The sequence below is a fragment of the Hoplias malabaricus genome, chromosome 10 (genome assembly GCF_029633855.1).
Source record: "Hoplias malabaricus isolate fHopMal1 chromosome 10, fHopMal1.hap1, whole genome shotgun sequence".
NCBI lineage: Eukaryota > Metazoa > Chordata > Actinopteri > Characiformes > Erythrinidae > Hoplias > Hoplias malabaricus.
This window is the reverse complement of record NC_089809.1, coordinates 31,421,033-31,433,067: the sequence shown is the minus strand read 5'-3', so window position 1 is coordinate 31,433,067 and position 12,035 is coordinate 31,421,033.

Here is a 12,035-nt window from a genome sequence, read left to right as displayed (position 1 = left end):
TGCATTTTTAGCTTTCCAAAAGCTTTTTGGGTGCAAAATGTGTCGGCTCAGTTGTCGACATAGACTTTGTGAGACAGATTCAGAGGAAGATGATGATACAGATGAGTGTGAGAGGTGTGTTGAATGACCTCATACCTCAAGTCAAGGTTCAGATAGTAACAGAAACAATTGTAGTTCCTCTTAAAGTTGTGCAGATCAACAAAAAAGAGGTTTTGTGGTTTTGGTGTTTTAATTACCACCAGTATATGAAATGTAAAAAGGTCAGAATGAAGAACAGAGTACTCATAGGTCAGGACTTTTTGGAGCAGTATTTGTCATCAGCTCAATGTTATGTTTTCCTGATGATAATCATTTGATGTTGATTTTTTAATTGAAATTAATTAAAAAAAGTCTAAAGAACTGTTTTAACTGATGCAGTGAACTAAATGAAAGACCAATTAAAGGGGGAAAAATATTAGTAAATGCCTAAATATGATGCATTCCAAAATTATAGGATCTAAAATTTATAATTTAACGTATAGATTTGTAGTTAAGGGTCACATAATATGTGATTTTCAAAAAATGTCAGTTTTTTTTATATTATTATTTCATGTGTCAGGCTTTATAGGGTTAATAATAAAAGTATGTCTTAGAACAGTGTACATATGCGTTGTTAATGATAAAACTAGTACATGCATTATTAATGAAAAAGGAGCCTCCTCTTGTGTTTGTCATTTGTTTGGTCACTTTTTGTTTTATTATAACTCATATCGGTCTCAACTGGCTAAATGCCATTTAGGAGGACCAAAAGGAACCAACACTTTTAGACACAATGCACAGCTAACTGATGTCTTGTGACAGGAACCTTGCAGAGTAGGGAATGCAGTGTTGAAAGCTGTGCACTAAAATGAAAGTTGTTTTCAAAAACTAGAAAATAACCAAACATCTTGCATCTACATTTTTAAATTTCTCAGTGAATTTGAGCTCAATTTAGCAGCTTATGTTTAATGAACATGATTGAAGTGACATTGTGTTAAATGTAGACCACAAAAAAAAACCCTATATAACCACCTAAAATAACTCTTTCGATCATATAAAACTTTTAAATGCATTTTCACTCATATTCAGTCTTGTTTTACAAGTGCATGCAAAGAAACCCACTAATATTTTTTTATTCCCTAGTGAAAATCACAACCTTTAACCAATTGAACTAGTTAAAATCCTTATACCTACATGATATCCACTGCAAATTTAACTTCTGACTTATACTGGCACAAATTGCCTTAATATGTACCATAATATGGACTTTGTACTATAATATATGCAAAGCACAGAGACTTCTGATATTTATAACCTTGGTCCATCAGCCCGGCGTGTGAACGGATCATGACAGTTCCCTGTCAGAGCTGGACATCACAGTGAGCCATGGTTAACAGCAAGAACTGTGAATAATGGCCCCAGGATTCCTGCTTACTGGCCATTAAAATATGTGCTGTGACCAAAGAGTGGACCAGTACCAGACATGTCAATTGCTGGATGATCCTCACATTTCCTGTGGTCTCATAAATAGCTGTGGTTAAATGTAAAATGTACCCAAAAGGCTCTCTGATGAAGTCCCCTCTGACTCAAATGTCAATGTGTGCTCAAGCGCTCCTGTAAAGAGCCTGAACTTATTGTGCCCCAGAATGAATGTGAAACATATGGTAATTCACTGCAGCCATTTGGTATTTAGCTGTTTAGCATTCCATGCTCCATGTTTACTCATTTGTAATCTTAGCTGATAGGATGTTTCAATAGCATCCACAGGCTGCGTCATGAGGCAAAGATAAGCTCATTGATGGTCCCCCTGAGTTTAGCTTCCTCCAGCAAAAAGTCCTGGAAAGCATAAATCTGCCTTTGGTCCTTGGCAAGGAAGCCACAAATGAGCCCTAAGATGAGTCACACATTTTACACTGTCATGTAATGAAGAGCTCTCACTTGTTTTCTGATCCCATGACATACCCAGCCGACGCCAACCACCACCAGTACCCCAGCCTAACACAGCCAGGCTTATCCTAGCCTAGCACTGCCGAGGTCCTCTGCTCAAAGAATGTTTATAAGAGGGGGGGGGGGGGGGGTGAACTCGAAAGCATCAGAGCCCTAGACTTCTCAGACTGTACCACCCAGAGTGCGAGTACTCTGCACAATAATTCTACATTGTTAATTTTTCTGTCAGTCGATTTCCTGTGGTGCACTAAACAATATTAAAACATGATTCCACATTACAACATTTTGCATCTTGTGAGTGCAACATTTGGAAAAAAAAAGTTTAATGACTAGAATAGTACATTTTGTGTTGCTCAGCTCAGCTTAAGTGTTTACCAGATGTCATTAAGTCATTTGAGGCACACCAGTATGGCAAACCCATAACAAAACAAAAATAAACTTTAATCTGCATCCTCTGTCAGCATTCCTGTGTGTGGCCATCAGAATGAAAATTAATCAATACATTTAAGATTTATAATTACCATGTTATTTTCCATAATATGGTTATATATTGATATATTGCCAGGCAGATGTGGGCAGATGAAATGGCATGATGATATGACAAGCTAATGCTCAATGTTGAATGAAAAGGTAGGGATGACAATCCTCTGCTAAAAAGGAAAACAGAATTCAATGAAAGAACTTCCAAAACATATGTTTTTGAGTTAACAGGACAAGATTGTATTACAAGTAATTTTGGAGCATTTTTGTCTATTCAACATGAAATGCTTACTCAACATAAAGAGCAATTGTAAAATAAGTGAAAAGTGTGTTGAGAGGTGAAAACGAAATAGAACTGTTCACAAATTCTGCAATTAGTTTTAATTGTACACAGCTGTAGCTATGAAAGCATATCAGTATCCACATTAAAATGAAAATGAAATATGAAAAGTGGAAATATAATACTATAATACTAAAATTCCCACTCATATATGCTAGTTTGACCTCAGAATACTTCCATAAGTATCATTCTTTTCACCCATTTTTAAGTGGACATGGCAGAAGAAGCACATCTTGGTTTGGTTATGGCATGTGTGTCCCATCCACAGAGATCTAAAATAAAAGAAGTATTCTATTGAGTTTCCAACAATAGCAGAGACACAGTGGAGAAGAAAGCAACCAGTCTTCTGGCTCTCTGATCTTGTAGGTGATAATGAGTCTCAGAGGGTGCTGTCTTTGAAAACTGATTAATCAATTAATACCAACCATAGCTGGTACTTGAGAACAACAGGTATTTATATACATTGCATATAAACAAACCATTGTACAAATTCCATGAATGTATCAAAAGACATTTTATAGATGTTTATCCTATTTATAAGTTCCTAGATAATTTGTAAAAAATTTTGTTATACACTGTAAATTATTGTAAGTTTGCTACTTAGAAACCAGTGTTGGACAGTAACGAAGTAAATGAAATTTGTACCGTTTAGTATTTTACTGTATTTGAGTCATCAGTAACTACTATTCATTCATATACATGGTTTTACCGATCTGTAGATGTCACAAATCACTCACTGAGTGTGAGAGTCAGTTTGAGATTTATTAAACACAATATGTGAAGCCAGGTCAAAACCAGAAGAAATATTCCAAAACCCAAAAATCAGTACAGAGAGTTTAACAAGTCCAGAAGACAATAACGGAAGCATGTTTAAAGAACAGGTGTCTCACAATTTCAAAAACTTACTCAAATTATACTCTGCAACTATGTAAACAAAACAGAGAGTTTAAAGGAACACTATGTAATATTTTTACCTTAAAATTACAGCTTCAAAATCATTGTGATGCTTCACTGACCTGTAATATGGAGAAAAGCACCTCTGTCATTGCTACTCTCTGCTCAGCACTGCTGGCACAGCACTAAGTAACTTTTGGAGTTATCCCGTTCCTTTCCCCTCCTTACCAATTTCAGTACAGTGCTCTAACAGTTAATTGCAATAGGGGGAGCCCTAGGAGCAGAAAAAAACAAAAACAAATCTTACCTAGTGTTCCTAAATGAAAACCAACCTATATTTGTTACAAAAATTATAATGGGACAGTAGAGTCTATTACTTTTACTTTTCATACTTAAGTACATTTGAAGGTAAATACTTTTGTACTTTTACTCAAGTGAAGATCTTCTAGTTTTACTGGATTAATACTTTACCTTAAATAGCTTGTACTTTTACTCAAGTACATGGGTTGTATACTTTGTCCACCACTGTTAGAAACCAATACTCTCAGAACTCATGAAATTTCAGTCATGAAAGTAAATGTGAGTAGTTATCTATTCGAAAGTCAGTTAATAATGTGTAAAGATTTGTGTTGGGTTACATAGACTGCAATCTTTACAAATCTAATTATTATCAAAAACTAGATCATTTTCAAATCATGACACAAATAATCAAAATCAATGTAAGCAATAATTAGGGTGGCTCTATTTTGCTTTTTCAAAATGAGGACATGGGGGCATGTGGATGCCAGTCGTGTTAGGATGTTGTGGCTGGGGGGTTCAAATAGACTTGTGGTTTGTGTGTATTTGTGTGCATGTGTGAAAGAGAGGGTATAGGAGGCAGAAATATCTCCTAAAATAATGAACATTAATAAATAATCATTTATTCATTTACTAAGCCTTAATATCCTATATTAGTAAATCATCTCCTTTCATTTTAACATACTTCTGACATCATGTTTTCAGTTTTTTTTTTATTTCATGACACTGTAAAGCAATATTACATGAAAAATACATGAATCCAATCAAACTGATTTATCTTTATTTGCATTAGTGTTTAGGTATATTTAGGCTCTGGTCAGTAAGTGGTGGTGGGAAGCAGTTTGACTGTTGTTTGATGTAGATGCATGTACATGTAGACTACTAACGGTGATGAGAAAGTGGGACTTAAAGAGACATGTTTAAAGCTTAAAGAAATCTTGCACATTTTACTGGTAATAAATCCTGGAAGGACATATTTTTCAGTTCTCAATAAGATGACTTTTTTTTTGGGGGGGGGGGGGGGGGGATCGTCAACCTATGCTAACTCTGTGTTAGGCATAAAGTAACACACATCACCTAAACAATTTTATGACATTTCTGCAAGGCTTTGGCAGTTAAATATTTGTGTTTTTTAATAAATAAGTAGATATTCTTTACAGAGTATTGGCTTCAGTTTCCAAAATATCTGTAGATATTTGTATCTGTATAAACTTTTGCGTCGAGACAAGAAAAGATTTCTCTGTTTTTTAGCAAGTATATTCTCCCTTAAAAATTATATTTCTTCTATCTTACTTTATTTTGAGAAATGTTTTTATTTCAAACTTCCTAAATGCATCTGTTTCTGATGTAAAAGTCTCTTGAGGCTCTCTTTGATACTGAAGGTATTTTCTCAAAAACATGGGTTTCAACATTTTAACTTAATTCAATGTTTAAATCGTTAAATTCATTGTTTGTGCATTGTTCCACAGGGAAAGGACCTTCTCCAGGAACCCAGGACATTCTTTTTTTGGTTGTCATGTAGCCTGTAGCACACAGCTTTGTTCTGGTCATGCCGTATTTTTGTGAATGTGATTCCTGCTTCAGACAAACATTCAGACAGGGCAGAAAGCAGAATTTGATGTCTTCCTATGCTCAGAACTCATTTATTCCTATTCACTGGTCACATAATGCTATTCTACTCCATAACCCTCAGACTCGTGCCTTGGCTTGTTTTTGAATGGAGAATTAGTCATTTTAATGGTGAAGGTGAAGCACTACGTATGTGGAAATAATCAGGTCATGTGTGCATCTGTCCACTGAACCTTTCCAGTGTTATTTATGTCATCATCAAAGGTGCCTGAAGGAAAGGTTTCCACTTCAGAGAAGTTTGATCCCCCATGGGGCCACATCAATCACTAGATAGAGGAATTATTGGTTTCTTCTTGTTTTTACACAGTGAGAAAGGAAAGCTGTTTTGGGCCTGGGATAGATTCTGTTACCTCAGGATCATGTGAGAATAGCACAGTACAGACATGTCCTGGCATGGGAGTGGTGCTTAAGGGGAGGATCTGTTTATGTCTCCTTCTGCCTTGTTGTGGTCTTTATTGTAAGTGCAGCACCTTTGTGCTTTGTGATTTTTCCTACCAGAAGATGTATATTGCTGTATATACTTACTAAGAATTCTGCAGTCCTGGCTAAAGGAAAGTAGTTCTGTGCAAAACAACAACCTTTCTTAGTTCTGTCTAGTGTCATTGTAGTATTACAGTCTTTTGACATTTCTTTTTCTTTTTTTTCTATTTCCTTTTTTTTACCACTGGCTCCTTTACTGCAATATCTTTCAGACCTGGAATCCTAAATTGTCCTTCCAGTGTTCTTTCAAGTATTTTCCTTTGTGAGGAATTATCTTACATTTTACCTCCTTAGATACTGAAGCGGATACAGATGTATTATAATATATTCTACTTATTTATTTGCAACGTCCATTAAAAAATTACAATTCATATAACAAAACAGCCTTTTTGCTCCAAAACCTTTCACTCTAATATCTCCAGTCATTTTCCCTCCTTTTTCCTCACAGTTTTAGCCTCTGTAACAGAAGGTGGATGTGTGTTTTATGGAGCAGATGTCCTGTGCTGAGCTGTGTCTTGAATGAAGATAGAGTGAAAATCAGGTACAGAGCAATGAGAGAGGAGTAGGAATCTATACAGGATAATTACACTCCTTCAGCATGCCAAACGTTCCTTAGTTTATTATTGTCTACGCCATCCTTGCGATGAAAAAAGCATCTGTGTGCTTGTCCCTTCAATCCTCACCTCTCTTTGTTTCTTTCATTTCTTTTTTCTTCACAACTACCTGCTCTGTTCTTACTTACACAGCTTTACCACAGAGAAAACACCACGGAATGTTCTTCTTTCATTATTCATTTTCTCATTCTCATATTCTCACAAACCACATAACATGTGGTGAATGGTGGCAGTGTCATATATTATTCCCTGTACTATTAAAAACAGCAGTATGCAGCATTTCAAACACTGAACCATATGTCCTCCTTAAAATGCTTCCTTAAAGAGAGGTTATTGAAAAATCACCCACTGAGGACATGTGATACTCCAGACCATAATAAGACATGGCAGTGATTGCAATGTTTTTTTTTTTCTTTTTGTAAATATATGGCATAGGCATTCAATTGCACTATATTAGAGTGAGGTCTTCGAAAGGTCATTTACAAAAGGCGTTAGGAGTTTAGACATAATCCATTATGCTTTTACTCAGTTTATGGTGCATTCTGCCTCATTCTCAAATAGCACCCTTTAGAAGCACAACTTTTTTAAAAGAGCTCTTCTGACGTTTCTGTGAGCCAACACAAAACTGGTTTGGATTTCACTGTGCAGTAACAAGACCCAGTCATTGGTATCCAGAATGTTAATTCTTGCATCAAGAGCTTGTTTATGTGAATTTTTAAGGCATCACCCTCCCTTGCTTCTATGCAATGGCAGGATTTTGCTGATCCCATTATTTTGATGATTACTAAATGATATGGAAGTTAATGAGACTTCTAATGGAGTTCCATTTTATGAAAAAAAAAAAATCAAGAATGCTTTTTCTTTGTATGCTTTTTTGGAAAGATAACAAAAGGTCTTTCATGTTCAGACATGTGTAGTTCAGCTGACAAGGCTTTAAATCAGCTACTCCCCAAATCCCCCCTTTGGCAAATCAGAAAGCATTGGCCTACACTTCAGCCATGAACTTCCAAATAACGCAGGACAAGATAAAGCTGCTGCCATATCCAATAGCCTACACTCAGATTGCCCTGTGTTATAAATGGAATGTTGTAATCAGGATTAGAATTAGAGCATTTCCACCAGGTCTGTGAACTAGAATCATACTCCATACCGAGGTAGAAATTTGTGAAAAAAATTAAAGTAAGTAAAAGTTTAAAACCTCTCCAGTATCTTGTTCCAAATACGTGTCTTTTGTAATAAATTATATTGGTTTCATGCCCATATTTATATTTTAAATAAGTATTTTTATCTAACAAGAGAAAAATAAAAAGCCATGTGAATTTATAGCATTATTCTGATTGAACAAATGTCAATTTATAGCATTATTCTGACTGAGGTACTATGGGCTAGGGTGTGAGGTGAGAACGAGTGATATTCAGGACAGGACAGTTATTAGCTCTACCATAAATCTATAGCATGAATAAGTAAGTTGATACACATACAGACATTCATTATCTGTAACCTCTTATCCAGTTTAGGGAGCCTACCCTGAATCATTTGGGCGCAAACGCAGGAATACACCCTGGAGTCCTTCACAGGGCGACACACACACACACACACACACACACACCTATGGACACTTTTGAGTTGCCAATCCACCTACCAACTTGTGTTTTTGGCCCGTGGGAGGAAACCCGATCACCTGGAGGAAACCCACATGGGGAGAACACACCAAACTCCTCACAGACACTCACCCGGAGCAGGTCTTGAACACACAAAAAAAAAATTAAAAAATTTAAACTTAAATTTTCCAAATAAAATGACAAATTTGCTCCATATTCAATATAGTCACCATGTTTGTCCAAGATACTTTGTATGACTAACTTCGCTCAGGTCAGTTTATTGTGCTGCCCTGTTTGCTTGCATATAGAAATTGATGTGTTATGACTGTTAAATGACCTTTAATCGTCTTGTAAACGATACAGAATGTACTAGATTTGGAACTGATTTGCACATGCACAGGCATGTTAGCAACAGTTTTTGAAAACACCATTATTTGTTCCTATAAAGAAGTAGATGCAGTATTCCTGGTCCTGTCACATCACCAGCTTCAGTACGATAAAGCCTTTCTAGACCTGATTTATTTTTCTGTGCTAACTGTTTCAGAATATGCAAGAAACCTCAAAATATGTAGTTGCGTGTGATGAACAACAGTAACTTGCCTTGTGACTCAGAGAATGCCTGATGTAAAGTCATGGCTAATTGACTCCAAAGAGGCAAAGCATTTTATACTCAACTTAAAGCTTGTATAAGATTATGAAAAGATAGCATGGCATACTGTCAAATAACAGTGAGCAGACTGTAACAGCTGATTAAAACCTTTGTACTCAGCTGTTGTGAAATTCACTAATGAAAGCCACACTGTGATCTTTAGAGCCATTTGGTTCATATGAACTTTATTGTACATAAACACTTATTCATGAAGGCAGTTCTTTTTAGTTGTGTCAGAAGTAATGGACTTTATTACTACCAAGGGCCATATATAATGCTTTTCATCTGTTTACTAACAGAAGAGTTAAAGCTCCAGAGCATGTCGTTTCAAGCTACTGACAGTACTCATCACAACTCTATGTTATGAGAGGGTGAAGTGAACTGGAAATGGAGGTGATTGTAGAAAATTCAATGTCACAGTTGATACTAAATCAGAAAATCTCTCAATTGTGATGTCTCTGTTCTCTGTGGGATTCTCTCCAAGTTTTTACCCGTTTTATGCAAAACCATACAACACCTATTCTGTCTGAAACAAACATTTTACTGTTTTTATTTTGTGTCACAGCATTCCTTTTGGAGCATGTCAGTGTAGTTAAATACTTACTATATACTTGAAACTTAAGATTTTACTCTTATTATGAAACCAATTAAAATGTATTTGTTAGTGATATGAATTTCATGTTCATTATGTGCATACAATCTCTCAGAAAGGGTAACACGTCATTCAGCAGTGAAAACTACTGTGTTATGTGTTATTATGTCCAGTGTAAACATGCACGGCTGTTCAAGGATAATCTTTTAAAGGAGATCTTGCAAAAAAGCAATGAATGTAGCACCAGAAGGGATAAACAGTAGTTTAACATATTCCGCTGCTACCAAAAATAGTCATTCTTCAGTCTAATAGAAAGAGGAACATACACTAATCAACCAAAACACTTATAGTCCATTTTAACTACCCTTATTGTCCATTTTATATCAGCTCCACTGATCTTATAATGCACTTTGTCATTCTACCATTACAGACTGCAATCCATCTGATACACATTCTGTGTTAGCCCTCTTCCACCATGTTTGTCAGTAGTCAGGATCCACACAAAGAAAGTATTTTGTAGGTGGGAGTCATTTGAACATTGCATTGACCATACTGAAATGGAGGTGGTGTTGATGTGTGTTGCATTGATATGAGTGGATCAGACACAGCAGTGCTGCTGGAGGTTTTAAATACATCATTTTCACTGGTGGAGTGAGAAAAGTCCACCAACCAAAACTGCACAGCCAACAGGATCCTATGACTTTAAAAGCTCTGCTGTGTCTGATCCACTCATGTCAGTGCAGCACATTGTGTTAGTTTCACTGCAGTGCCAAGGTGGTCTTATGATGGGTCTTGACCATCAAGAAAACATGGTAAAAGGGGGCAAACAAAATATAAAAAATTGCAGATAGACTACAGAATGTAATTGTATTACTAAAAAGTGCTCCTCTATGGTCAGTGGAGCTGACAAAATCTACAATGAATGTAGAAACAAGGAAGCCATTTTAAGGTTTTGGCTGTGTTTATACCTTTCGAAATGTCACACTGCCATTTCAGAGTGCTGTAAATAATACTTTTCCATCAACAATTCCCCACCCAGTCATTCCAGAAATTGAGCCCAAATTTCCTGTCCATTTACAAAAATATATTTTCAGGAGTGCCATAGTCAGATGTACAGGGAAACTGGCAGTGGAACACCACAATCAAGTTCTAAGTTTGCCTTTTTATTTGTTCCCCAGCAAAGTAATAAAAAGCTAGACATAAAAAAGACTGAGGCAAACATACAATAAAATAATGTCAATACATCAGTACCCTCTTTACCATGACTAATTAGTAAAGACAGAGCATTACTGCAGATACTGAACTTAATCTGTGGTCAAGCTCAGTATCTCTCTTCCTATCACATGTGAACAAGACCCTGAGATACCTGAACTTCTCCACTTGGTTCTTACCTCCTACCTGAAGGTAGATTTCCATCTCTTTCCAGGAGATAACCATGACCTCTGGCTTGGAGGTGCTAATACGCGTACTGGCCACATCACGCTTGGCTGCAAATGGCTCAGGTGCATGCTGGGGGCCTCTATACAAAGAAGCGAGCAGAACAACATCATCCACAAATAACAAAAATGCCCCCTGACAGTAGCCCTCCTGTCTGTGACTGTGCCTTGCCACCCTTTCCATGAATAACAAGAACAGAAGTGGAGACAAGGCACAACACTGGTGAAGCTAAGCACCTGCACTGAACTATCCTGGCTTAGTGCTGATATTAATACCCTACAACTCACACACTTGTGAGCAAGGACTAAATGGCTCACATTACTGTCACAGCAACCCATACTCTCAGAGCATGCCCCCACCTCAAAATATCTTAGGGGCCATGGTCATATGCCTTCTCTAAATTTATAAGACACATGTAGATTGGAATAGCAATTTTCTATAACACTTTACTTTAGGTTGTTGTTCTTAGGGCTACATGGCACCTACGTAAAGCCTTAATGACAACTGACATAAAGGCTGTTTTTGTCAACCTTGATGTCAATCTGACACAACGGCTATGACAAGTGACAGAGTTTTGGTGACATTAGGGTGTGAGATAATATTTTCTGGGGTGACATGACATAGTATGTAATGACAACTGTAGCATATATATTTTTTTTCTGTCAGATGACAGTGATGATTATGTGACTTTTCTTGCCAAACGACATTGGCTCTTAATTTTTAGGATTTAGATTCATGTAGTCTCACTCCATTTCTTGTTTGTATTTTGTTTTGCTTTACCCTTTATGACATTTATGAATCCTTAAGTAAATACAATGACGCCATTATTAAAGTGTATCTTTTTTTCTTTCTATTTCTATTAATATCTTAGCGACAACACAGCACAGAAATCGAATTCAAACACTCTCTTAATGTGTAGATACTGCTCTTTCTATTGCATTTCATCACTTACATCCTGAGTTGTGAGTCTGTGAAAAAGATTAAGACACACCTCCTCTGCCTCTAGCCGTGTCTAACGCATCTCTATTTGTAGGTAATTGGTGAATTTGTGCGTCCA